Source organism: Dreissena polymorpha, chromosome 3 (assembly GCF_020536995.1).
Source record: "Dreissena polymorpha isolate Duluth1 chromosome 3, UMN_Dpol_1.0, whole genome shotgun sequence".
Taxonomy (NCBI): Eukaryota; Metazoa; Mollusca; class Bivalvia; order Myida; family Dreissenidae; genus Dreissena; species Dreissena polymorpha.
In genome coordinates, this window is record NC_068357.1 from 5,212,816 (window position 1) to 5,236,892 (window position 24,077).

Below are 24,077 nucleotides of genomic sequence, written 5' to 3' on the forward strand. Positions count from 1 at the left end.
AAGTGTTCTTGAGTTATCATCCGGAAACCATTTTAATATTTCGGGTCACCATGACCTTGACCTTTTACCTAGTGACCTGAAAATCAATAGCAGTCATCTGCGAGTCATGATCAATTTACCTTTCAAGTTTCATGATCCTTGGCCTAAGCGTTCTTGAGTTATCATCTGGAAACCATTTTACTATTACGGGTCACTGTGACCTTGACCTTTGACCTAGTGACCTGAAAATCAATAGGGGTCATCTGCGAGTCATGATCAATCTACCTATCAAGTTTCATGATCCTAGGCCTAAGCGTTCTTGAGTTATCATCCGGAAAACATTTTACTTTTTCGGGTCACCGTGACCTTGACCTTTGACCTAGTGACCTCAAAATCAATAGGGGTCATCTGCAAGTCATGATCTATGTACCTATGAAGTTTCATGATCTTAGGCCCCAACGTTCTTGAGTTATCATCCGGAAACCACCTGGTGGACGGACCGACCGACAGACTGACATGTGCAAAGCAATATACCTCCTCATCTTCGAAGGGGGGGCATAATAATGAGATAATTGTGCAGATAACTGCACTATCTGTGTATTTGGTACAGTATGCAATCAGATCACAGTGAGATAATTGTCTGTGTGCCAACCATAATTATTGTAATTGTGTCTGCTCTTCTTCACAGTATTCTGTTATCCTTTCTTATCCAATTAGTAAAATCAATATTTATAACCAGAAAAAAACACGTAAATTTTGTGGAGGCATTCATTTCTTCTGAAATGATGAACGCACATTCAGTGTGTAATAGCTTTTTTCTGAATCTTGTCATTAAAATCTTCCAGTGTCAAATCTACTGGGTACTGATTTTAATTAGGAATCATTATCGAGACATTTAGATTGGCCATATAAGATCATTAGCAAGTAATACAGGCTGTTTAAACATTGATTATTAAACAACATCATTAATTAAATATGGTTGGGAATCATTGGCAACTAATTGCTGATTAGTATATTGACCCATGTTGATTAATAATTCAGTTTTAATAATACACGTGTAATGAATGTTTTATATTACAGTAATTATATATATCATATTAATTATTTTGTTCCTTTTGACAAGACAAATTTTAATATTACAAGTGATTAAGTATATTAAATCATTAAACCCGAATTTCCTTTTTAGATAAACTCAATTCAGTTGAAGAAGGGGGGGGGGGATAGTTATGTATGCTAAGAATTGTTGTTATAGCATTGCTGATTTTTCTGGAGTGCTTATTCGTACTTTTTTAGAAATATTTTAATTCCTATGATTCTCACTGGGTTTCAAACAAACCTTTTCATTGGCAGAACTTTTCTTGAATTATTCAATTAGATTATGAGATTTTGATTTATAAACACATCTTTTAACAAGAGCACTGCATAACGGGTGCCAACGCTCGGCTGTGAGTGCATTTTTTAATAAATGAAAGCTTGTCCAAAAAAAGGGTGTGGCGTGTAGAACTCATCAAGGTGCATCTACATGAAGTTTCATACAGTACTGCCAAAGCGAAACAAACGTATTTCGCGATCCGCGGCGACAAAGCGAAACGAGTCGATGCCGCGTCAGTCGTTGAAGCCGGGTCAGTATGCGGCGGCAAGTCGCATTTCGCCGCGTAACTTCGCATCTGTCCGCCGAGGCATGCTGCGGTCCGCGACATGATGTCGAGTTGATGCGATCATGAAATTTTTTTTTTAAATTATTAGTTACATGTAGTTAACAAATTTTGAAAGAACAATTATAATAATAATTAAAATCATAATAAATTTATTGTGCGCGGATTGTATTAGCATATACATGTAAGCATAGTTAATGTGTCTGGCCAATTATTAAGTTTGTTTCCCGCCCGTAGCGTATGTATTTCACACACAAGCAAGGTCACGTAATTATGTTTTCGCACATACAAGTGGTCAAGGCTCCAGCATATGGTGGATTTATAAATTAATTGCATGTTGATTCCGCTATTATATTTTAGCTGATAAAATTAGCAGTTTGAAGCCACATCAATAATCAAGACGCTGACGACGTATTTGTAGTTTTGTTAATTATCAGCTTATTATAACTATTGTTTGAATATGCGTATATAAACACGTTTTATTTTGTTCATATTATACAGTTAATATCGCTACTAATTACCCGATAATCCCGTATATTCCAGTTTTAAAGCAAATGCTGGTAAATATTTACGATACACAAACATTCTCGATATTTCCTTAAGTATCAAAGACATTTTGGCATTTGTTACTATTTATAGAGATGATGAAATAACGTCTAATCGGGGCGTTTTTTTCTCCACTGAACACGCGATTTACGCCTGACGTGATGTTCATGTATTTATACAACACAAAATACACCCAAACTTTCCAAACGACGTTCTACATGTCTTCATAATTTTCGCGCGCTTTGTATGAAACAAAGGATATTTTAGCACTGTTTATTTGACGCTAGAATTTGCCAAAGGACGCGTTAGCATTAAAATTCGGAAGTGTGTTTCGGATTACAAATTTAATAATGATAATCGAACGAAACATAAACAGTTGCGCGTAATTAATTATACGCTACACATACATGTATGTACACGTAGGTGGATATCTTTTCACTCGATTCGCCGCGTACGTATGCGGCGGATTTACTCCGCGAAAGTACGCGAGGTTAATACAGACTCGGCGTCGTTGCCCTGATCGATGCCGAGTGCCACGGCGATACGCCGCGTGAACACACGATTCGGCCGCCGCGGACTAATAATCTGGCCGTGGCGTAGCCGCGGATTATGTTTGTGCCGCTTTGGCTGTACTGTAGTTGTAGGTGGAAGCACTTTGATTTAAGAGCAAAACCTCGGGTTTTCTCCAAAAACAGCAGAGCTAATAAAATGATGTAAATGTAGACTAATGTAAACAAAAAAGAAAAAACAAGTTTCTCTCTGTAGGATTAAATTCTGGAAATTAGATACTGGAAACTGAATTGCTCGGTTCAGCATTGAATGATTGTTCACATCAAAGATTACATATCTTTCTTAAAATTCAATGCTTGGTTTGCACGAAAAGCAATATTTGTGAGCTCTATTTTATAATGTAAACATAAGTTTCATAAAGGTTTGTTTATAAGAAAATTATAACAATGAGACCAGACCATATCATTTTAACCAAAATTCATGGTGTGTAACCCAACTCTTGCAACTCTTTACCTACAATCTGTTTTATTTCAAGAACTGTTGGTAATGCCATTCACACTCACATACCCTCCAATATTTCTCTCATCTAACAAGCAGTTTCAGGGGAACACATAATGTTTGGAATGCAGCACAGATCTAAATGGCTGTTTAGCAAACCACTTAGGAATGTTTGCATGAGTTAGCGGCAATATTATTTGTCTTGTAGAGCAGCATTCAAATGTATATATTTATTGAATTTACATTGAAGGCTTCATTTATTTAAGAGACTCTGATTGAAAATATAAAACACTCTGTCAGTCATGCATTTTTGTTCAAACAGGTTTAAGCTGACATGAATGTGTGACTAGACCAGCCTAAAATGCCAGATATACAACAAGAGGGATGAAAAATGTTAACAAATTTTCACAAAAAAATCAGAACAAACAAATATAAAACACAATACATTACCAATATATACAATGTAGGAAACTCAAGCATGAAATATTGCAGATAAACATGCATTCAAACTGTGGTTTGACATGATCAGTATGCTGTGTTTAAATTTGCCTCCAAAATTTGAAATTCAAAATTCTGTTTTACTGTTGAAAATTTCCCTATAATGTTCCTGCATTGCACGACACAGTGTTTTATACAAGATAATGATGTAAACTATGCCTGGCATTTTTACCTGATGCAATAAACCAGATTTTTATACTCTTTTAATCACTTTCATGGTTTAAGAAGGTCAACCAATCTTTTTACCTCACCTCTTTAATAAAAGGATTTCACAGCGACTGAATATAATCCTCTCAAACCCCACTGAGAATAATCATTTCTTTAAAGCCTATCAATATGAACAAGTATGATAATACGTCCACATATTGAACTCAAAACTCTGTTTCTTGAATGACACTACAATAATCTTGAACACAATACTGTATCCAAAAATATCCAATACAAGAGGATACAATCCACTAACTGAAACTAACACAACTTTCACAGTCCCTTTCGGTCCTCAATAATAACTGTGTCACCAACTATGGGAATTCATACAAGTGTAATATCGACAAGATGACTCACTCATTCACTTTGTATAGGACAGAATGTCCTTTTTTCCCTGACAATTAATTCATTCATCTGTAGTATCCGGATTTTTTCCCTGCAGTTTCCAATTTCCTTTCACACCTGCCTGTAGATTTCACTCAGAGTGATCAATGATATATCCATACCCACTACTTGCACAGGGAAAAGTGGTAGTATAATGGTAATATAATTATCAAGGATGCCTGCAGCATATCAATAATTCCATAACCTGGTACTCTAGCATCCAGAAGCTATCATCTAGATGAACAGAAATAATGGGAATGCCCAAACAAGACTGAGGGTAAAAATTGCACTCATTTTGTTCCAACACAAAAACAGCTACTGTCCACAACATGTAAAATATTGCCTGGCTTAGAATGTTATATTTTCCAGAACCTGGTTTAATTATGTACACTGTATGTGTTGGACAGAATAAGTCATACTTGCACAATCACTGTTTTCTTCTATCATTGTCAGAAATGTATTTTATAATAGTATTTATATTTTTAAATAATTATTTGCATCTATAAAATGATCATTTAAGCAAATATAAAGGCTGCCCATAAAATAACTCAGCTCAGAGTGGTTCTAGCAGTTCTTGAACAATGCAAAACTCTATCATCCATGTTTGCTGATGTAATACAACATAAATTACAGTTTATTTATTATCCCAACAGAACAAACAGTCTACCAAACAGAATCACCAAGTCTGGAACAATCTTCAGAACAAGAGAGCCAAGATGGCCTTAAGTTGCTCACCTGAGTTTAATGAATAATGACACATTTCTATGCAGTAATTTGAAAATGCAGAATGAGGTAGCATTTTTGTTTCTGAACAGAGATTACCAGTGTTTGACACTTAATTGGGAGTCCAGTAGAGAGTCTTCGAAACAAGATTATGATGCCATGTTTTTGTTATAATGTACTTTGTCCAACTCTTTCCAAACATTTTTTTTACGAAAAAAAATATCCCTAAATTTACATGATTTAATGACTTACCATTTTAAGAGTTATGTACTGTTCATTAACCTTTTTTAAGTTAATTATACCTAGTGCCCTATTGTTAAAGCTCCCTTAACCCAGATTCTTACTAAATGGCCAATATTTCATTTGGGACAAATATTCTTACAGAGTTTCATGAAGAATTGCCAATAAAGGTGGCCATTATCATTTTTACAAGGTTCATGGCAATATAAGAAAAACTGCCAGTCCCTGGCAGCCATGATTTTAAGGAACCTGAACCACTTTTAAAATTGAGCCACCATATCATTTAAACAAATGATCCGACCACGTTTTGTGAAGATTGGAGTGTAATTTTCTAGAGTTTTAACAAGTTTAACCCTGGCAGCCATATTTTTTTAACGGACAGGAAACATTTTAAAACTTGGCCAAGATATTATTTGAACAATAGTCCTAACAAAGATTCATGAAGACAATAAAGTGAAATCTAGAGTGTTAACAATGTTAGCCATAACAAGAAATATCTTTAAAAAAGATATACGGCGCTGATTGTGGTCGATGTTTATGAACGATCAAAAGTTATCTCTATGAGATAAAAAGAAGCGGATGCCTTTTTTCTGCGCAGTTCTTAGCTACATCACAAGCAAATCAATTACGGGGTGTTGCGCCAGATTTCGTGGCTTATTTTGCTTTATGTGATATTATTACTCAGATATCTATATTTACAGAATAGAAAAACACAAGAAACATGAAAATAAACGAGTGCATATAGGTCAGCCGGCAATACTCGAATCTTATTTAATTGCATAATTATAGTATAGTGAATTATTGTGCTCATGCTTAATAAACTGGTCTAAATGGATAAATATTTCTTATTAATTTTATCAAAATTGGTCCTTATCATGCAAATGTTGAAAACATATTAAAAATCGATGATTGACATACCACAATAATATCGCAGAATATCTTTATTTAGTATCTTTCTGATCAAAACAGACTTCAAGTGCACAAAGTTTACGAGACAGTGTTTATATAAAGATTTCTGCAACTGACCGCAAACTGACCTTGATACCTTGCGGATTGGAATGCAATGCATTAAAGTTAGGTAACAATTCTGCTGCTGAAATGACGGCTTGTTTACGCCAACTGTACACGACCAAGGCAACAGCTGTGCCTAAAATATTGATATATCTACAAAGCGACTAAACGAACTATTTACTCCATCAGACAAAAATAGCATAGATTCCAATTTTTTCCTTCAATGAAAAGATCGCAACCTCTTCTGCGAACTCCGGTGATGAACTGTATATAAACTCTGACTTTCACACACTGGCCGCGAATTGACCCGAAACCTCGCGGGTTGAAATGCAATGCAAGTAAGTACTAAATATGAGAATATAGCCTTTAGTATAAACGCTTTTGCGCTGGTAATTCTCTGAAAATAAAAGGTGAACGCACAAACTGTATTTATGTCGAAAATTGATTGTAAAACTGTTCTATCTATTGAGCCTTTTTATTAAAGATAAAATTGTTTCATGCAGTAAAACAGTGTTACAAAGACGCGGATATGTTTCCAATGTTCTGGTGTTATACTCAAATCAGCCAATGGAATAAATGAAGTGTATTCATTCGTACCTAGCCGCGGGAAATTGTAATTGAATATTATTGGACAAAAACAAAGGTCAAGTCAGGGTGAAAAGCTGGCTTAATACAGCTTACGCCGAAAAAGGAAACTGCCTCTCTCCCTAAGATCAAATGTTCTCACCAAGTTTCATAAAGATAAGACAGTTTGACTTCCAGAGTGTTAACAAAGTTTCACTAAGGCAATATCGGGAACACAAGTGCCATGGACATGTTTTTCCACAGACCAAAACCATTTTTCAACTTGGCCCAGATATCATTAGAAAAAATGGCTCAACCAAGTTTCATGTAGATTAGACTTAAAATGTGACTACTATATTGTTAAAAAAGTTTTACAATAGCCATATAAGAAAACATGCCCCGCCCTCTGGTGGACATTTTTTTCGACAAACCCAAAACATTTTCAAGCCCAGCAGAGATATCATCAGAAACAAGAAATATCTTTTTTAAAAGATATACGGCGTTGATTGTGGTTGGAGTTTAGGAAAGGTAGAGTGTTCAATGAATGAGATTAAGGATAGCGAATGTCTTTTTCTGTGCAGTTCTTAGCTGCATCACACGCAGTACAGGATGTTACGCGGAGTTTTCGCGGCTTATTTTACATTATTACATATTGCTGGTCATAAAGCTATAGATACAAAACAGAAAACCAAAAGAAGAATGGAAGTGAAATTAAAACATGAGTCAACCGGCCTCACGCGAAGTATCCGTACATATTTTAAATTTATACGCGCGTACTTCGAACAAACCTATTTAAATTAGTGGTTTGTCGGGAATTGCTATTTGATTCGATTATTAACAGTATCGAGAATATTCGCGCCCATATTTAATACATAAGTCAATATGGTGGAATAATTCTTGTTAAATTAATTAAAAATAATTTTTATCATGGTATTGTTGAAAACACAATAAATATCTAATATTGACATACCATAATTATATCGCTGGATATCTTCATTTAACATTTTTCTGGTCTTAAGAAAATTCCAGTTCACCTAGTTCACGCTATAGCGTCTTTATTATATTAAGATTATTTTACTGGTCGCGAACTCCAGTCAGCACATAAGATAGTCGTGAAGACGCAGCAATGACCTGTATATTAACTCTGACATTCACATACAATGGCCTTAAATTGACCCGATACCTCCCGGGTTGAAATGCAATGCATTAAAGTTAGGCCTCGCTTCCACTGCTCTTTATACTTTTACATGTTAACATGTTGACAGAAATATGGAAGTTAGTACTAAATATGAGAACATAGCCTTTTAGTACAAACGTTTAAGTGCTGGCAATCCTCTGAAAATAAAAGGTGCATGCACAAACTGTATTGATGTCGAGATTGAGTGTAAAACTGTTTTATCTATTAAGCCTTTTCATTAGAGATAAAATTGTTCCATGCTGAACACGCTGTAAAACAGTGTAACAAAGACGCGGATATGTTTCCAATGGTCTAGTCGTATGCTCAAATCAGCCTATGGGATAAATGAAGTGTATTCATTCTGACCTAGCCGCGGGAAATTTTATTTGAATTTTTTGGACAGTTACAAAGATCAGGTAAGGTGAAAAGCTGGCGTATACAGCTACGCCAAAAAATATTCTTACCAAGTTTAATGAAGATTGGACTATAAATAAAACTTCTAAAATTTAAAGAAGGTTTTACTAAAGCCTTATAGACTGCCCAACCCTGGTGGCCATGTTTTTCAACGGACCGCAACTGTTTTCAGATGCAGCTGAGATATCATAAGAGAACAAATCTTCTGACAAAGTTTCATGAAGATTGGAAATAAATATTTTCTCCAGAGTGTTAAAAACAAGCTTTTTCATGAATTCGACCTAGTAAACTACTTTTTGACCTCATGTGACCCAGTTTCAAACTCATCCAAGCTATTATTGGGACAAATTTTCTTATTAAGCTTCATGAAGATGGACAATAAATGTGAACCCCTAGACTGTTAACAAGGCAGATGCAAGACCAATTATTGACAAAAGGCGATAACAAAAGCTCTACATGAGCACTTTTAAAAAGACCACAGTCACCCCACCAGAATAGTTTGTCTTTCAGTACATCATTCTCAGGTGAGCGAAAAGCATGTGTTAACACAGGCATAATTCACAAATCCCCCATAGCAGCCAGCCTACTAATGTGCATTATGCATGAATCTGGCATCTTATTATCAAGAAACATGCAAATATCATGTGAGGGTAAGGTGTGAAGCATTAAAGGGAGATGTTCACAGAATACATTTACTTTAATGTCATTTATTGTAATAACATATTAAACTATAATATATGTTTAGTAGTTTAAAAGTAGTATTACAATCGCAAAATAAAACAGGTTGAATAAAATAGTTTGCCTTCCTCAGGAATCAAACCCAAGACCGTTAGCAATCAAATCTGATGCACTACCACTGCATCACATCGACAAAGCGTTTCAAATTCTTTTTATCTTCCAGATTTGGATTGATGATTATCATTAAAAAAAACAAGATGTGTTTGTGAAACACAATGTCTCCCTATATGATGTTTGACCTTGTAGGATGACCTTGACCTTGTGAAGGATGACCTTGACCTTTCACCACTCAAAATGTGCAGCTCCATGAGATACACACGCATGCCAAATATCAAGTTGCTATCTTCAATATTGCAAAAGTAATCATAAAATAAGCAATTTGGGCCACATATATTTGACCTCTTACCTTGAAGGATGACCTTGACCTTGACCTTTCACCACTCAAAATGTGCAGCTCCATGAGATGCACATGCATGCCAAATATCAAGTTGCTATCTTCAATATTGCAAAAGTATTTATAAAATCAGCGATTTGGGCCACATATATTTGACCTCTGACCTTGAAAGATGACCTTGACCTTTCACCACTCAAAATGTGCAGCTCCATGAGATACACATGCATGCCAAATATCAAGTTGCTATCTTCAATATTGCAAAAGTATTCATAAAATTAGCGATTTTGGCCACATATATTTGACCTCTGACCTTGAAGGATGACCTTGACCTTGCACCACTCAAAATGTGCAGCTTCATGAGATACACATGCATGCCAAATATGAAGTTGCTATCTTCAATATAGCAAAAGTTATTGCAAAATGTTAAAGTTGGCGCAAACAGACAGACCAACAGACAGGGCAAAAACAATATGTCCCCCACTACTATAGTAGGGGACATAAAAATTTACATTCTTCTTGGTCGAAGTGATATTTTGCTTTTTCCCATACATATTCTTTTTGAATCTATGTCATTGTTTTGAAAGTTCTTAATTTACCAAACTGTGCACAAGTCCCTTTAAAAAATGTATGTTCTCTCAATCTAATTATGAAAACATTTATCATCATCAACGTATTTATTTTCAGGCTATTAAAAGTTCCTTCATATACTTCAGCACTGCTAACACTACATGTTCAAACAATTATTGTGGATATTGTGAACCTTTAAGAAAAACCTGAAACCGATGTTGTAGTGATACTACATGTACATTAAAAATATAAATTGAAACAGCAAATAATGGTGTCAGTGTCACTTAAACTTGTAAATTATTATCACGCCTATTAACTCTGCCAGTAAATAGTTTCATGTATTTCATAAGTTTAATTTGCTACACATTTCTTAAACCCGGCTTTATAAGCTTATAAACTTTGCTAAATAAAAAATAAAAAAAATATTCTTTAGCAGCAGTTGATGGACTGTGAAACACTATGGAGACCATTTATCTATTCAGTAAATCTACCCTGCTCTAAAGCAACCCAGTGAAATGAATCGTGCAGCCACAAGTATATTAATGATGTACACATTTTCATGTTTAAACATACTTTATATGTTACTGTGTGACTATAAATTGACAGGATTTAAGAGGTGACAGAGAATGTCAAACTGTGTTCAAGAAGTAAGCTACTTTGAAACCAAATTCAACTTTTTCGGTTGACCTGACCAAATGAATTATCCAAATACAATTACAAAAGTGTAATTCAGAACTGGTATCCCCACATGTAACATATACCGCTTGGAGTTAGAAAGTAATGAATTACAATATTTATTCATTGAAAAGGTGTAGCAGATGTAATTGACTGGTGCTGTCAACCGTAATTTACAAAATGCACATACTGTGACTGTGTTCGTGTTCTTTAAATTAGTTTATGAATGTGAATTGCTACCATGGGGACAAGAGTTTATGGAAACTCAAAATCCTTATGTCCTTTTCCGATATCAAGATGCGTGGTTCATGTTTTTTTTATAAAATTATGTTATATAATCTTATACAAAGAAAGCAGCACTGTTTTTCAATTCTCAACAAACGATCAATAAAAAAAGTAATTAATCATAAAATATTGCGAGTGATCTCATATTATATTTGATCCTAATGTGTACTAGCATTGAAATAAGAGTCACACAATCATTTATCATTAATTTTATATTACAGAATACAGTCCCCGGAAGGTCACACAGATTTGATTCTCTTGACTTAAGTGTCCATCAGTCTATATTAAAACAATAAATCAAACATAGTTTCATAAGTACATGTTTTATCCCCCGAGTTATCTGGAAAATGAAAGTACCCTTGTAATTCCATCATTATGAAACAGAACTTAAAAGGATGTTTCTTTAATGTATAAATGAACAGAATTGATGCTCACTTAAGTTATGTTATCTTTTTCAAAGCAATTAGGCGTTTACGTAATTACTAACCAAACAAATCCTATCAACATTCACTATGCAGTGTAAGTATGGCAAGTCAGAATTGCCACAGGCTACTCGCAATTATTACACAATGACCCAAATACTTATCATACAAGCTATACCATGTATGTGAGACGGTTGGTGTGAACATTGTAATACATATAATTGTAGATAAATTACCATACATGTGTTATTTATAATCACTTCCTTTGTTAAACATATTGTGTTTAACACTTAAATCTGTTTCCCTTTTTTCTGTAATTGTGTTTTAACACAAATGAGATACTATAGGCAATGATCATACATATTCAGTTATGGCTTAGCATTAGGTTCAATTGTTTGATCTGAAATGCTTTAAAGAAACCGTAACTGCAGCAATATCAATCAGATTGTTAAACCATAATAATCAATATATTCCGCTTTAAAATATTGTTCAGAACCTTTAATTGTATTATCACCAAAGACCAAAGCCTGAACAATAAAAAGTTCAGGAATAAAATTTATTTAAATAAAAATCTGTTCCTAAGAAAAAATTGTTCCCTTGCTGACCCTGATATGACCTTTGAACTAAAATCACCCAATCCTCTTAACTATTGATAGCAATTGTAAAATAAGTTAAACTGTGTTACTGTCAGATAAATGACAAGTTCTTGCAATCTACAGGTATAAAACATGGCTTGAAACAATTATTTCCCAGCTTCCACAACATCAAAAGCCTTCTACAAATCAATAAGTGGGGATATGGAAGTTGGGGGGATGAAAATTGACTGAAACAATAACTAACTGGTTATTTATTATTTATTTGCATGGAAAGAATGCATTGAGGCTAATTAATAATGCCAGTATAGGGAAACATAAGGGTCATATGAGCACTATAGTCGCATGCAAAATGGCAGTGACACTTGCAGGTTGAAATTGGTTAATATAAAATATTTCAAAGCATTAATAAACTTGTATCTAATTCATTCACTTTAAGCATAAAACATTCCGATATATAGACACCTCATGTTCCCAATACATTTGTTCCAATGTTGGATTTGATATATATCATTATTCAGTATATAGCTACCCATTCAATTGATAGAGATCGTCATCTTATCTTACTAAAACTTGTGACCCAAACATTTTTTCTTATCTTCAAGATCAAAGCTTCTTTACCTATGTAAAGTTAAGATCTCATTGTAACTCACATTATGTACCTTTGTTTCTTTATATATAATATTATAAACATTTATAGGCAAAAGCAGGGATTTCAATAGACGCAGAATCCTGCGTTTTGACGCGAGCAAATTAAACAGGACTCGTTTTGACGCAACCCTTTTTTCTGCAGTGCGTCATTTTGACGCATCGAAAATTTAACCCGTGGGTCAGTCAGTTAACAACTCGAGTTCCATGGTAATAAATCCCACTGTGCTCCTAATTGAAATTAATGTTTCAGTATTTGAAACTCGGTCTATAATCGAGGGAATACCCCGGGCGTTGTTTATCTTATCTCATCTCCTCCAATACACATGTCACCTTCTAAATAGTGCGTGTGCACTAACTGGGTTATTAGCAGCAGCGATTACATGATAATTGATTGACCATCCGATAATTGCAGGGTTTTTTGCAAACTTGCAGACGGCACGGTTAAAGTAAGTCGGCAAAAGTAATTTAAAAAAAAAATTGATCAAAGGTCTATTAATTACGTAGATCCACTAGTAAGTCCAGCGAGTTTAGTCAGTTTGTTAATCCACCTATAATTACGAGTAACACCTATCTTATATAAACTGGAATCACAGTTCATTTTTTATACTTACATATTTGGGACATGTGTAGTATTCGGATAAACAGTAATAGATATACTAGATGTGTCATGCATTTTGATTGTGTTTTGTTAGCAAAGCTATCATAGGGATGATGATAATATAATGACGATAAATATGTGATGAAAAGGTGCTACCGGTACATATCTTAAATTAGTTAAATGTGTTAAAAGACTTAAATGTTTTAAAAGGAAGTAGATTTTAATGTACCAATTCATTAAAATATGTTGTGTTTGTCATCACAGTATTGTTATTTAATAAAGCAATATAACTTTTTAAGATATTATGTAACTCTTAGAGCATATTTTTATCTAAAAAATTGAATAATACAGACAAAAACACAATTAACGCGCTTCAAAATTGACCCCAGCATTTTTCAATTTGACTCCTCAAAATTTCAGTCCAGGGGTCATTGACTTCTGGTTTTTTAGCTAAAGAAACTTCAGCGTACAGTTTATATAGTATTGACAGACCTGTATAAAGTCGCGCCAGTCAAAAATCATAAAAAGCGACATTTAAAGTTATGGAAGCCAGAACTACTGGTTTTTAAAATCTATTGAAATCCCTGCAAAAGCAATAAAATAGTATTAAAATAAACTACCCTTACAATTCAACGTGTTTTGTTTAATTACACACACAAAATAAATTAACTTAACAAAAACAACAGACACATTCCATACTATTCAACCATTTTGCTTTCATAATGCTTGATGATTTTATCCATTTCACAAAATGATTATTCAAAAACAACACTGTATTTTCAGTACAAGTCTACGTCATAAGTGAACTTGCGCTCCCTGATGTAAATTGTTCTTTTATTTTTTGATCTGTTATTTAGTGTTGGAGAAATATCATTTTGACAATTTGTGAACCTTTAAAAACATTCACAACAACCAAAGAGTGATAACCGTAAACCCATATTTTTAAATATAAATACAATAAATTAGCAAACGACTTCATGAGTGCTTCGTACAATCAGTCATTATCAGATCTGAAAAGCTGTGTGATTATGTGTTTGAGTCTGAGTCAGTCTGACTGAACACAGACATGTTATTTTACAAAATAGACACTCAATAATGTACAACATTATCTGATGTAATATATCAAGTCTTACGACACGAACAATACTTAAGATGTCAATGTAGATAAGTATAACTTGTCAACATTTTAATGTCTATCCGAAAAGGTAGTGTTCAACAATTTGGTGAATACATTCTGTAATTGATGAACAACAATTGTATTATTATGATAATGACACATTTTTACATCACTACAAAGGCAATCTAAAGGCTGTTTATATTTTAACAGGTATTAAAATAATAAACAAACAAACGATCAGTCTGCTTTTAAAGCTTAGTCTGACATATCATTGAAATGTTTGTAGATGATAACAAGTCAGCAGGAAATTGCGTTTTTGCAAGTCATGGACACCATCCCATGAAATATACATGTATCTCTCTGTCTAGAAGGCAAGAAATTAGCATGCCTACAGAGCAGGAGGTCAAACATTCAAGCCCCACACAGGGCACCTTCTTCTGATTAGAGAGGTTAGCAGCTACATAAGGTGATGGGTACGGATTGCATTTTTGTCAAGGGTCAGGCATAAAGGATAGGAATCATGAGTAAATATTAGCCTCGCTCTGTGAAAAGAGGTTTAATGCATGTGCGTAAAGTGTCGTCCAGGGTTAGCCTGTAAGGGTATCACGTTTACAGATTTTTAAACAAAATGAAATAAACGAAACGTTACCGTTTAAACAGGCCGTTTAAAAAGCATCAGTGCCATCGCATTTCCAAACTGTAAGAAGTAATTATTTCTGGAAGTTATATTCAGTGCATATCCCATTCGCGCAATGATGTCATATTAAAACCAACAGTTCTTGTTGTTGTCGAACCATTGGGTTACACTTTGTCTACATGCCATAATATTGTGTTATATCATATCGTCTACTGAATGTAATAACTAGGGTAACTGACATTTTGTAAATTGTTCAGGAAAGCATGTTTTCTGACATTTTCCAAAATACAGTAAGAGCACTTACGTGATTTTTTGCGCTCAAAATATTTCAGTGTTGAAATTATGGCAACTGCTTCTTTCTTAATTTTTTATTGTTTTAAAAAAGACATATCAATTTGGATTTTTGTTTCGTTTTTCAAGTGTTATTATAATACTAATCAGAAAATTTGAATACGGAAAAATGTTTATTATTTTAATAAAACATTTTTTTGCTTCTCCTGAAAATTTAACAAAATGTCAGTTAGGCTACTTTATACATTCAGAAAATGACATGTGTTTGTTATGTCAATTTCGAAAATTTGATTATTAAAACATTATTTTTACCAAAAAGGTTGACTTTATATTTTAACAGTTGATGTACGTCACCTTTATAAACACAAAAATTGAAAAAAGTAAAAATGTATAAAAATGTCAGTTACATGACTTATTACATTCAGTAGGCGATATATTAATATAATATATTTTGTAAAGAAGAATAAATATCGAACCCACATTTCTTCAATAAGAGTAAACCAGTTAAAAATTTTGATGTTTTACCTAACAAGATGTACATCAAAACGAGTATCTGTTAATTAAATTAAAAATGAACGGCGATGAAGAAACGGCGGAAAAATTTTCTCGCGCACTTTGTGCCAATGCGCATTGAATGTTAAAGACAATTCGGGGCATGTTCATGCAACAAGTGGCGGAAAAATGTTCCGAGCACTTCTTGACAACGCGTGTTAAATATTCGAGACGTCCAGTCCGAACATGTTGTATTGTTATGTTTACGGTATTGTGAATAAGGGCCATCTGGCGCACGTGAAATAAATACTAGTCTTTTTCAGCAGCTGTTAATAAGCTGTACAGCGTCATAACGTAATCAACTAAAATGGATTCTTTGATTCCACTATCGTTTAAACGTCAGTGCTCCAGCTAGGATTTGAAAAGGGCAGGGGGGCTTTTTTGTGAAAAGGGCACTTTCGACGCGCAGTATATTGTCAAAAGGGCACTTTCGACGCACAGTATTTTGTTCGAGCGCGCGGATGTTTCTGGAATGCCTCCTATTGCATGTTAATTTATATGTTATAAATAATTGTATTATTCCCATTATTATTAAACCATTCAAATATAATGTCTACAATGAGGATTAAAATAATTACAATGAAATTAGAGATTTATGAATTATCATATGTACCAAAAAAAAAAAAAAATAAATAAATTATTAATTTTTTTTTTTTAGAGGGGGGGGGGGCAGGGCGGGGGTTCGGGGGGGGCAGGGCGGAGGTTCGGGAGGGCAGGGCGCGGCGCCCTTCGATTTAGGCCTAGCTGGAGCACTGAACGTTTACTGTTTTTGTAACGTGATACCCTTATTAGCCTGTGCAGTCCAAACTCTTCCATAAATAAGACATGGTATGAAACATGAGCATGGAGTGTGACTCAAACCAACTGGAACAACAGCACAGCATCCTGCATGAGATAACTGTGTGGTTTGGTCTAAACCATTAAGCACTCATAGTTTAATAAAATTATCACATATTTAGCCAATGCCATGACTCCTGCCACACAAGTCTGAAAACAGTAAACAATGAAGAAGTGGTTTAAGGCTTGAACCCATGACCACCGGATCACAAGCATGGTGTTCTTACATCTGCCAGTCATGATCAATGTACCTATGAAGTTTAATGATCCTAGGCCTAAGCGTTCTTGAGTTATCATCCGGGAACCATTTTACTGTTTTGATTCAGTGACCTTGACCTTTGACCTAGTGCCCTGAAAATCAATAGGGGTCATCTGCCAGTTATGATTAATGTACCTATGAAGTTTCATGATCCTTGGCCTAAGCATTCTTGAGTTAGGCCAAAAAAAATAATAGTCTTGGTTCAGGGAACCCGACCGACCCTATTTTTTGCCCCCGACCCTAACGATTTTTTGGTCCATGAAAAAAATCTGATGGCGAAAATGCTAAAATCTCGTAAAATTTCATTGAAAACAGCAACCATTTAAACCTGGATTGGTTTTCTATATTTTTCTCTTTGTTTCAATGAAAGTGTTCGCAATTTGAACAGTGAACAAAAACCGGTCTGCACCTGTATACGAGACATTGCTTGACCTTATTGTTATTGAAGTGCGCATGCTAGCTGGCCAATCAACATTGAGCTCGCTTACACATGAAATAATGTTGTTGAATGAAATGTAAAAATGGGTGGAGCTATGGAGTAATATTCGGTAATTCATGCGCAGACACTGTGCACTTTGAATACACAGTTAAAATTGTCGTCTGCAAACAAAATAGCGGCCGGTCGCAAATGTCGTATTATTAAAGATTAAAAATGAAAAGAAGCGTGACAATAATTTAATTATTTCCAAGCTGTCTATTGATCTGAATTTAAAAGTGATAATTAAATAATTAGGTCTATGTCGATGATGTTACAACTTTCTGTCAATTTCCGATCAAATGAAAAGATGATAATTAATTAATTTGTTTGTTTTACTCGCACACTATGCTAACTGACAGCAGCGTATTTTAATCAAATGAAAATGTGAAAAACACGCGCGGTTTAATTGTAATTAAAGTTTCGTATTTTTAACACATAGGAATAGTCATTCATCTAGTCTACTATAAAAATGGAATTAACCACTTTGTCTCTACAGTCGCTAACATGGCGTCTTTAACCTTAAAGCGTCGTTGGACGAAAAAGAGTCATAAAAAAAAAAATTAAAACACAAAACACTAGAGCATTCCAAGAGTCATGGAAACTTGACAACAATTGGCTTCGCTTTGATAATGAATCAAAATCAATGTACTGTGACGCCCTTAGCCTGTACAAACCAATAGCAACATTCAAATTTATGTACACTGCTCACTTCCTGTGCGATGCGCTCAAACCCATTGCCATTTTATAAAAAAAATGTACCAGAAGAAAGACTTGTGCTATTCTGAGGTTACCCTCCTTTTGACAGCCACTATTCAGACTCTTGAGCACCTGTCGGAGACTAGGTCAGGTCTCATGATGAAAAAAATTCTGAAGGTCACACCCCAAACACCAGAGACTGATAAAGATGGCTTGTTCACTTTTGAATATGAAGGTCACACTATTACAGACAGACAAACAAAAAATGGTTGGCTCAAAGAAATTTTGGGCCAGCGCTAGCCCTGAAGAAGTGCATAAAGAGCTAGGAATATTGAATAATATACAACGACTAAATACCACATGTGCAATGTTAATCATTTGGTCAGTGTTTAAACAATCATGGGTGCATTAACTGACCCTTTTTCACCCTGAAATCAGTCGACTGGTAAAAAAAAAAAAAAAAAAAAAAAAAAAGAAAAACCTACCTACCCTCCTACATTTTTCTGGCCATGTTCCCTGAACCAAGACTATTTTTTTATTTGGCCTTATCATCTGGAAACCATTTTACTGTTTCAAGTCACTGTGACCTTGACCTTTGACCTAGTGACCTGATAATCAATAGGAGTCATCTGCAAGTCATAATCGACATACCTATGATGTTTCATGATCCTAGGCCTAAGAATTCTTGAGTTATCACCAGAAACCATTTTACTGTTTGAGTCATTGTGACCTTGACCTTTGACCTAGTGACCTGAAAATCTGTAGGGGTCATCTGCCAGTCATGATCAATGTACCTATGAAGTTTCATGATCCTTGGCCTAAGCATTCTTGAGTTATCATCCGGAAACCATTTTACTGATTCGACTCACTGTGGCCTTGACCTTTGACCTAGTGACCTGAAAATCAATAGGGGTCATCTGCCATTCATGATCAATGTACCTATGAAGTTTCATGATCCTAGGCATACATGCCATACGTCCCGGATTGTCCGGGACAGTCCCGGAAATGAACAACTTGTCCCGCTGTCCCAGAAATCTGTCAAATGTCCCGGAATTTACAAAATCCATCTATACATGTACCTTATCTTAGGCTTAACTGCACCTTGAATCTGTGTATATCTGCAGCGTCTCCATGACAATGCCTACCTGAATAGGCAGACTACGCTACGTGTCAAAATCGATCAATTAACAGGGGTCCTGTTATTCAATTGATTGTCTCACGTTTGCGGTCAAACCGAAAAGGCGGCATTGTTAAATGTGGTTGTTAATTGACTTTAATCGACTACGTCATTATTTCCCACTGCGGAAGGGCAAAGGATAGTTGTTCACACATCTGAAGTCCAACATTGCCGAGTAAAAAATTAAAAGCAGTTTATGTTTGCACGTTTAACCGACAAAGAAGTTGAGTAAAAAAGTAAGCATATAAAAATGTTATTGTGATTGGTTGTATGTATTGTGAATTGATTTGAGTTGACGGTACTGTATTGTTGTATTTTTCATTATATAAATGAATAAAGGCGTATCAACAACTACGCGTTACACACCCGTCTTAATCAATAACGCAGTGACGTCACCATCTTTGTTTAGAACGCTTACACTGAAAACACGTGGCTTGTATCTAGTAACGTTAGTAGTAAATGTCCTGGAATTGGTCTGAAAAATTATGGCATGTATGTCCTAGGCCTTAGCGTTCTTGAGTTATCATCCGGAAACCATTTGATTGACGGACCGACCGACGGACCGACATGTGCAAAACAATATAACCCCTCTTCTTCGAAGGGGAGCATATAAAGGCATAACATATTGCGAAGTTAGACTAGTATTAAAACTCGGTTACGTGAAGTATGAGTTTCAAATGACTCACTTCACGCTAGGCTAAATTTACGTTGAACTCCTATTTTATTACGACCCCGATTCGTCTGATCGCGAGCATCTGCATTTGAGATAGATCTGTTGCTTTAAAATAAGTTAAACAATAATCTATACAAGGAGAAGTACCTTACTTTATAGTTCCCAAATATAACGATAGACTCCATATAATTTCCATAGTCCATTTGGTTCCATTCAGTTCAAATAAACTTCACCCAATTCATGTTTATTGTTAGTTTTCATATACATGCCATTAATGCCTAGCAGACTCTACAAGGATTGACGTGGTTGGTTGATGCCTTGGGATGACAGCGAATCAGGAACCGATTCTCATTCACGTCTATTAATAGCAAACAAATTCCAGCCAATGCACGAATTCCCGCCACAGCTTCCGACTGGGTACAGTCAACCAAATTCCAACATCTTATTTAACAAAAAAGCATTTCGTATGCGTGTTACGTTATTTGAATTTCGAATGAACGTGGTTTTATTATGTTGCGTACATTCGGGGACCAGTTGTTCAAGTACAGATCTGTTTAAGTTCGGATTTTAAACCTTACCGTTAGGCCGGGTTTCCATGTCTCCGCGTCCGCGTTCCGTGTCTGTGTGTCCGTGTCCGCGAAAAAACGAACTGGTTGAAATCTAATCGAGCCATTCCATGTATCCGCGTTCCGCGTCCGCATTTTTCGTCCGCGTATTGCGTCCGTGAAAAATCGCTCGGTGAGCGATTTTTCACGGACTCGGACTCAATACACGGACAGCAGTCAACATGAAAGGTCGACTTTCAAGCATAGATATTATCGAAAAAATAATAAATTTAGTTAGAGATCACATTGAAATATACAACCAACGTATGAAAGAATACAAAGACAAAGACATTGCATCAAAATTCTGGAAAAGCATAGCCAACGAAATGTCAATTGATGGCGTTTCAGGTAAGTGAGAATAGTAATATGCGAATGTATATCGTCTGCATATTGCATACTCTAAAATCGCTTTTCAAAAGACACAGTATAAATATAATGAGCTTTTTTACACGGAAAGGCTAAAATAATAAGCGTATGCATGGAATAGATACTCCGTGTCCGTATACGGAACGCGGATACGGAACGCGGACGCGGAGCGCGGACACGGATGCATGGAAACCCGGCCTTACCGCATAATTTGGAATACATTATTACCGGGTACATATAATTAGTACCCGAGCCGACAACGACCAATCGAGCCATATTAAGCAGACATTAGAGATCATTAATCCCAGCACAGATCTATCAAGAAACATTTGTTTTTATAGATCTTTGGTTCCTGTATTGTTTGCAAACAAACGTAAACCGCCTAACGTTGCTTTGGGTGATACCTTAATGATAATCTTGTTGGTAGTTTGTTCGATTTAATAACTGCATATAATGTACAATTCATGTGTGACGTTTGTTTCATCCAAATAAAAATCAGCGAATATATGAACAAATTACACATGCACACGTGTCTGTTTTTATTTTAATTGCGAACCTTTTATGATATTATGACCTTAGCACGGCGCTTTGATATAATGCAGCATTACACTTAATACTTAAAGCAAACAAATTATTTATTCCGTTGTAAAAATGCTAAACAATGGGAGAACTACTGTTTGTATATCTTTTCATCATACACGTAGGTCAACACAGCGACCACATTATATGCTTTAACGTTTAAATTCAATAGGAGATTACACACACCTATCTGTATTAAAAACCTGTGGGAATATGAATTAGTAGATTCAATATTTCGCGTGACAGATTGTTGTGTAATACCGAGTGCAAGAAAAAAAGAAAAACGCAATGATGACTGATTGATCAACATAGCGTGCGGGTAAGTAATGCTTTCGTTTAGTTTTACAAACCTTTTTAAGTAAATGACGACTCGGAATGTGCTTAAAGTTTCAGCGTTAGTATTTAGGAAAATGTCAGAGCCACTTATCAGGGTGTTTCGCTCTGCGCCTCCTTAGTATTGACTCTTGCCAACTATCGGGGTAGTTCAACACAATAATGTCAACAATCTAGAGGCCTTTTTGAAACAAACATTAGATTATTGTGAAAACCATTGGATAAACCACGTACTTAATTATCACAACAACAGCAGAAAAAACACATGTCCTTTTTTATTTATCCTGAGGTTCCTTTTTAGCATTCCATGTCCCAGAATGTATCGATAGTAGACCTTTTGGCATATGTCTGCCCTATATTGTGACACGAGACACCACTGACTTGCGACGAAATTCAGTATAAATGTGAAGATAGAGACCATTAATTTTAATAGGGTCGCAATGTCGTCTATGTCTGCGGAAGAAAATGTCTGCGTAAACTGGTTAGCGATCTAATTTGTACCAGTACCGGATTCAAAGTATCACGTGTGAAAGTCGCCACAAATAGCATGTGAAACGTTTTTTTTTTCTCATCTTAAAGGGCGATGATTCATGTAAAAGAAACTTAAGTCAAATATGTCTATATTCAAATTATGTCACCCATCATTCCTCGTATTTAGACGATTAATTTGCTATGCTGTATAAGTTTCATTTATTTTCAGATGTAAATTTACACTGTAAGTATAAATATCTCTTTCAATGAATAATAATTATCAAGCCTTGCAATACTTCGTTTTCCCATTAAAATTGTAAAGTAACCGGCATGTCGTGGATATTTTTAATGGAGAGACGAAGTATTTCGATTCCCGTAATTTTATTTAAATCAAAACAAGAATTTACATCTCCCTGTATAGACTTAACGCCAGCACGTTTAAACGATGTAGTGTGCATTGCTTTTATGTGTCCATTCTTACAAGATGTAATAATATTGACATGCATATCGTTGATTTTTTATTAAATAGAAGAACGATCTTTAAAATTGTTAAATCCTGAATGTTGATTACGCTCAGGCCCAAACAGGCCGTCTGATTTCGTTGAAATCCCCAATGTCTAATACTGCCCCTTCCCTCTACAGATAGTACCGGTGTCCCCTATACTACATGTCACTTTGTCCTGGTTACTACATGTATTCTTTTCCACTGTCATTTAAATGTTATCATTGACTGAACAGTCAAAATTATGAAACTACGCGTGCTGGTTTAAGTCGTTAAAGGGCATGCCGTTTTAATAACGTTAATTGTATATCGGTCTTTAGTACTTTTTATGAGAAAAGTTTAAGTATGAACAATATTTTTAATTACGTATATATAAATACCTTTCAATAGGAGTCAGCTAAGTCCCGAAAACTAAATTCCCGCGTGAGGTTATGTCCTCACTTGCTTAAGCAGACATGTTTGAAAGTTTGAATAAGATACAGTCCGCTAACCTCAGGGAGCGAACATATAGGTCACGTGGCTCACATTTACATACCATGTGATAATATACCTACCATACATGTAGTATTGATGTCTACCTATAAACTACTGGTTAAGTGAGGGGCGGGAAGTTTAATAAAGTTTCGATGAGCATCAAGTGGCTAAACAAAATAACTAACACATTACGGATATTCCTACAGTTGAGATATTGTAAAAGAAGGAAATTAAATGTGCTTAGATTATGTTTTGTAGAGCACAACGTCGTCATAGAAACGAAATTGATTGCGAAAACGTAACACACAGCCGTCACTTGTCCTCGTGGACATTAAGGCAGTTTTTGCTCTCTTAAGTTGTGATTTGATAAAATTATTATGCTGGTATTCCATTGACAATTCAATTTAATCCGCGTTTCTTTTGCGAACAATCATACTTACACATTTCTCAAATTAAAATATCTACTTATACTAACATGCCATTTTTTTTTAGTATTATACTACGATGTAAGGTATGATTTATACAACATGAAGACTACTGTTAATAGCATTATACAAGTTATTTTGTCGATCTGTTGAAGTTATACGAATGCATGGTGACCATATAACATAAGAAGAGGACCACGATGAGCCAACGCTCCCATCCATGCTATACTTCATGACTGTTGTGACAGATTAGTCAAGAAAATATTTGCTTTAAAG

At 35.1% G+C, this 24,077-nt stretch overlaps 1 protein-coding gene across 5 annotated transcripts in view; it reads right to left on the reverse strand.

Annotated features, from left to right (window-relative positions):
* LOC127872805 (uncharacterized) overlaps nucleotides 1-23,418 on the reverse strand; it is a 126,336-nt gene extending 102,918 nt beyond the window's left edge. For 2 of the 5 annotated variants that reach the window (XM_052416216.1, XM_052416212.1), the window contains exon 1: nucleotides 20,199-20,330. The gene's annotated coding sequence lies outside the window, so the exon portion shown is untranslated. Of the gene's footprint in view, nucleotides 1-3,937; nucleotides 3,958-15,095; nucleotides 15,144-20,198; nucleotides 20,331-23,282 lie in introns of those variants that run through there. The other 3 variants (XM_052416214.1, XM_052416213.1, XM_052416215.1) reach the window with 3 other exon arrangements.
* Nucleotides 23,419-24,077: the final 659 nt, after the last annotated feature.